Source organism: Pteropus vampyrus, unplaced genomic scaffold, assembly GCF_000151845.1.
Source record: "Pteropus vampyrus isolate Shadow unplaced genomic scaffold, Pvam_2.0 Scaffold95, whole genome shotgun sequence".
In the NCBI taxonomy this organism is placed as follows: Eukaryota; Metazoa; Chordata; class Mammalia; order Chiroptera; family Pteropodidae; genus Pteropus; species Pteropus vampyrus.
In genome coordinates, this window is record NW_011888876.1 from 3,299,926 (window position 1) to 3,305,700 (window position 5,775).

The window sequence follows — 5,775 nt, forward strand, 5'->3', positions numbered from 1 at the left end:
GATGAGATCGGTGGTGTCCTGTCCTCACAGCCCAGAGAGGTTGGGTGGAGGCTGATCCTGGGCTCCCTGACAGAGAGAAGATTCTTCTCTAGGAGGCCAGGTGGCAGTGCTTGACTGTCAGAAGCAAAGTGGACAAAACTACTGGAGTGGGCAGCGAGGTCGCCATGTCAGCCAGCAAGTCCTGGTCTTCCTGTAGCGTGTGGCAGAGAAGGACAACCAACAGGAGGAGTGTTCCTTACTCTATGTAATCACGAAAGAGAAAGAGGGAGGCTGAAGCCAGCCCCCCATTCCCAATAGGAAATCACAATCCTTTGCCTAGTTTCCAGACCCAGAACCTGAAAGAGAAGCTGGTCCCCCCGAGAAAGAATCCTGCAACAGCACAGGAAGGGGTGACAGCGTTAACTGATTTCCTGGTTCTTACCCCATTTACTCGGGTATCTGTGAAGTAACTGGGAAAAGGGGAACACTCAGGCTGGGGGGTGTAGGGCCTGAGGTGACACTTGTATCCAGGACCCCAAAGAGCCAGCACGGTCTCCCTGGTAAAGTAGGGGCACAAAAGAGATAGGTCATAAATGGAATCCTGGTCCAGGTCACTTCATAGTAAGTGCCCTGTTCACAGGCCACTCAAGAGCCATTTTATCAGTTCACAAACGCATCATTAGGATGGACAGCGGGCAGAACCCTCACCTTGGCCCTTGATCAGCAGAAGAAGAGCTAGTAATGTAGGAAAGACCACGTGGAAGCCCCAAGCTCTGTTCCTTGCTCCCCCAGCCAAGATTTTTTAAAAGGGGAGGGGGCAAAAATAAATTTACCTTAGGAGAAAAGGTAAAGATTCGTGCTACTTCAAAGACTTAGAAGACACAGAGGCCTGTAGTCAGCATCAACTTCCCATTTAATTCTCGGGTCTAGACAGACCTACGAGAATGGGTGCCACGTGTGGAGCCCTCTGCCTTGCGTGGGAAGGCCACCAGGGAACACACGCTGCAGTAGAGATGTGGGACGCGACGTGGACAGGAAGACCTGGCCAGCAGATGTCAGCCAGTCTCCAGCCTCAGCCCTGTCGAATTTGTGCAATGAACTCATCAGTGGAGCGGCTCTCTTGGCAGGGATGAGGGTTCTGCACGGACCCCAAAGCCTGGGCCTCCTCTCTTTAGGCTGGTCTAGCTACTGCCCTGCTGAATGTCAACCTGCCAGCAACAGAGACCAATACAGTGCCCCAAAGAGCACTATACTTTGCTGCAGCAAATTGATTGTATCAGACCAACCAATCGTCCTGATGGCTGACCAGGATCCCAGGTGTGATTCTTACATTTCCCCCCACAGGGCCCCAGCCAGCACCACTACCTGAAGCTTCACAGGGCATCTTGATATGTCATCATAGGACTCTTGATAACGCAGCCTCAGTCCTAGGAACCTGCTTTATGGCAAAGGAGGTACACTGTAGGCACTTGACCATGGACCCTTGGTCCTGCCACACACTACAGCTTCCAGAAGCTGTGAGCCTAACAGTGCAGTAGACAGAGGGGCAGCAGACAAGGTGTTCCGAGGAACGAGCTAGAACCTGATGCTCCCAGTGACGGGTAGGCAGACCTGGCTGAGCTGCCATCTTGAACAGGACATCTTCAGGCCATGTTTATCCTAAACCAACAGCTGTTATTCAGTACTGTGTCTCCAGCAGGTAGAATATCCAGGTCTGGGAACGAAGGCGTGGAGGACCTAGAGGTCTGGACAAGTTAATTCATTGCATCGAGCCTCTATTTTCTCACTCACTAAATGGGAATTGAAAGGTCCTGCCACGGTGATTGAGACAATGTCAACCTCACACCCAACGGCAACAGCTCCCAGGACTGTCGTTGGAGTCATTATTTTAAAATGGAGTCAGGGACAAGACAGACAGGGAGCTGGGTGGTCCCCCAAGTTTGAGTTCCATTTTTGGCATCTTCCTCAAGGGATCATCAGGAAGTGCTTCTACCTGTCCACCCAGACTTCCTCTTGCTGCAGGTAAAACTTGTTTTTATTCTCAAGGAAGTGAGAATTCTCAACAAGTCCTCATTAGGCCAGAATAACATTTTTAGGTTTTCCCCTCCTTGCAACATCCTGTGCCCTGCCTGCCACCTTGGGGCTCCTCCCTGAGAAGCCAGAGAACCCCAAAGCTACGTCCCCTTTCCCAACCTGGGGAGGCTTTTCCTTCCCCTGCCTCCATATTATTATCAGCCGAAGATTTCACTAGCACTGCCAAGAAGTGATATTCAGAAATAAGTATGTAAATCCTTTGTAAATGTATGCTAATTACTTATTTTTAATTATAATGTAAATAAGTAATTACTGAATAATTTTAAAGTATTTACATGGGGGTGTGTGATTTAGACACTAACTTGTTATAAGATATAAAAACTATAAATTATACAGTAATTATGGCCCAATTTACATGCTAAGGCCAAACACAATTACATAGAAAGAAAAATATAAACGATCAGGTAATTCCGCAGTAGTTACTGTGTAATAACCAAGCTGTTTTCTTCTTCTAGTTGGCAAAATGGGTCTGTCGTTCACTCGAGGCTCAGAGAAGCCAAGGGGAGGTGCATTCCGGAAGCCGAAATCAACTTTAAGGGAGAAAAAAAATCACAATAAGAAAAAAAGGCACAATCAAAAGCTATTGAATCTGGGTTGGTCACGGGACTCAGAGAAACACCAAGCCACAGAACATGGCTCCATGGCCCTAAGGTTGGTAGCCCTTCATGGAGCGGCCCCAACTGTCCCTTCCTGCCAGGTCCGCAGCAGCCCCCGCCTCACATACTGCGCCTCAGGCAAAGAAAGAGTTCCCCAGACTCTCGCCTTCAGGCCTTCTCACCCCTGTGCCCTCAGCCTTCATCTTCTTCCTCTACTTTCTTGCCCGGCTAACCCATGCTACTCTTCAAGTCTCACTGTAACACCTCTTCCTCCAGGAGGCCTTCCCTGACCAGGCCCACCCCTGTCCCCAAGATTTGGCCAGAGGCCCCTCTTGGGCTCCTGTGGCCTCTTTCCCATCACAGCTGAACACTGTTTTGAGACGGCCTGTTTGACGGCGAAGTCTGCCTCTCACACCAGTTGGAGTCCCAAGAGGTCAGGGCCCAGCCTACCTTGTCCATTGTCAGGTTCAACGTTGAGGTATTTGGCCTTGAGAACGTGGGGTCTGGAGTCAGTGAGATCTGAGTTCAAACCTGGTACAGATACTGTCCAGGATCCCCCCAGGATAATCTCAGGGGACCAGGTCTCAGCCCAGGGAGGGGAGCCACAATCTTGATAAGGGCCCTGGGTCCGAGGCCCTCACACTGCCCTTAGCTGACCCAGCCTTGGAGGAGGGTGTCATTCACCCCATGTTGCAGACAAGGAAACTGAGGCTCAGAGAGACCAAATAACTAATGGGGTCACAGAGCCGAGCTGTAAAACCGGACCCCCTCCAGTCCCGGCCTGGCACTCCTAGGTCCTCTCCCCCGACCCCCACACCCTGGGCGTACGGGCCCTGACTCCTCGGGGCGCCATCAGGCCCCAGAAGAGGGTGGAGGGATTTGACAGACACGCGTGCAAGTGACCCTGCGAAGGTGCCAACCCCACGGCCAGAGCAGCAGCAGGAGAAGGGGCCACTTCCTGTTGCCCCTCCCCTCCTGAGGAGGGGGCTGAGAAGGGGGGTGTCACAGAACAACTGGCCCGGGAGCCCCTGCAGTTGTGTTTTGAAGCTCTCGCCTGAGTCTGCAGGGTCAGAGTCGCCTGGAAAGCTGACTAAAATGAAAATTCCTGGATCCCCGAACATCCATTCTGAGCCCACACCCACTGCCGCCCCCCTGCAGACTGAGAGCCACCGAAACCTGAGCCCCTCTCTGAACCTGGCCCCTCGCCTGTGAAAGGGGCCTCTGTACTCTGCTGACTGATTGCGTCAAAGGACCCCACCGCATACAGGTGGCCCCACCATTCGACACCTGCTCTGAGCGGGGCCAGGTCTCCAACCCAACCCCAACGCACACACCAGACAGACAGGACCTGTGACTCGTGGTGCCAGCCTGGCTGGGGGGCACGTCCTCCCTGCTCCGTGTCAAGCCCGCAACCATACCAGTGAACTCCGTGTCCTCACCCCTCAGAAGCCCCCGCGAGAATGCTGGTCCCCGCCCCAGCCACTTTTCCTTCACACGCAAGGCTGCCCCGCCCACTTGCAGTTTTCACTCAGAGAGACAGAAGAATCCACATATAGATTTAGGGCTCATCCTTTTTTCCTGCCCCCAGGAAGAATTGCTGTTAATTAAATACAGTCATTAGTGAAGATTTAGGGGAGCCCAAGTGGGACCCTGGGGGTGGAGGGCCCTGCTGCCCAGGTCATCGGTTCTATAAGAGAGGTCATCTCAACCATCCCCCTGTCTCTGAAGCAACTGTCTGAGCACTCAGAAAGGCAGCCAGAAGGCCTTTCTTCTTTAACAATGATGATCGTAATAACCCCAGGCACTGCTTTGATGCGACTACAATTTGATAAAGCTGGGAAGAGCTTGCTCTCATCCACCCTCACAAGGAGGCAGGCACAGACAGGGGCAGTGATTTGCAAAGGTCACACAGCACAAGCACGTGGACTTAAATCCAGTCTCTCTGACTCCACGGTCTTGCTTCTAACCTCTCAATTCATGTCTCCTACACCCCAAGTGAAGAAAGGATTTGGCCGGCAGTGGCCAGATCAGTGTGACGTAGCCGAAGCCGGCATCCCGCGCGGGTGAGCCTCGTTCCTGGCCAAATCCATGAAGGTAGAAATTGCCATCGTTCTAGGGCTACAACCCGCACACAGCTACTCCACAGCCTAGGAAATTCCCCGGTCCCCTGGGTAATATTTTTTTATGGCCATTGCCGGGTGCTATTCATTTTATTACACTTTTGCCTGTTATTTTTGTTGTTGGCGCATAAGCAATGTGGTCAATTCTGTTTTACGTGCCCCGGCATTTCAGATTCATCGCCAGCCAGCGTGGCGCTGAGTGGTTACACGGTAAAGCGTTTGGCTAATAAAATGCATAAAGCAGAAATAGGAAAATCAATGCCTTTGTTAATAACACTTCGCTGTCTTTCACATGGTCTGCCAGGCAGGGCTGCCCGCTGGAGCTGGCGCCAGAGGCACCACACAGGGTTCTGCCAAGGGGGCCAGGCGCCAGCTGACCCTGGAGCCTGTGCCCTTTGCCCTTTGCCTTCCTGGAGCAGGAGCCAGAGCACTGATTCCCTACTCCTCCTGCGGAGATGGAGACAGAGACTTGGAGAGAGGGGTCATTCTAGGTTCTTGAACAAGTCACTGGACCACTCTGACCCTGAGTCTCCTCGTCTATAAAATGGGGACAGTAATCATCCCTGTCTCCAGGGTCCCTTGTAAGGATGCAGGGACATAGCCCTGGGAACCCACACGGCACAATGCCCAGCATGCGGCGTGTACAGGCTGAGTTAAAAAACACCGCAATCCCCTTCTCCAGGTAGCAGCCACCCTGGCCTCTTGGGGTGCCCCTCTGCCCCTAGCCCCTAGGACAAGAAAGGTTTCTCCCTGGACTGCACCCTAAAAGGAGACGTGCGTTCCAAGACACAGGCCGCTTCTGCTCAGACCCGAGAATGCAACAGCCCTCCTTACCCTCTCGTGCTTGACCAAACGTTTACCTAATTCCCACGATCATTCAGCTTCCTGCCTCAGAAGCCCCGGGCCCACGTCAATTCCCAAAAGCCTCCAGCAAGGCTGGCGGGCTTCTCGGCTTAGCATGTATTCACTGATTTCATTCTGAGTCA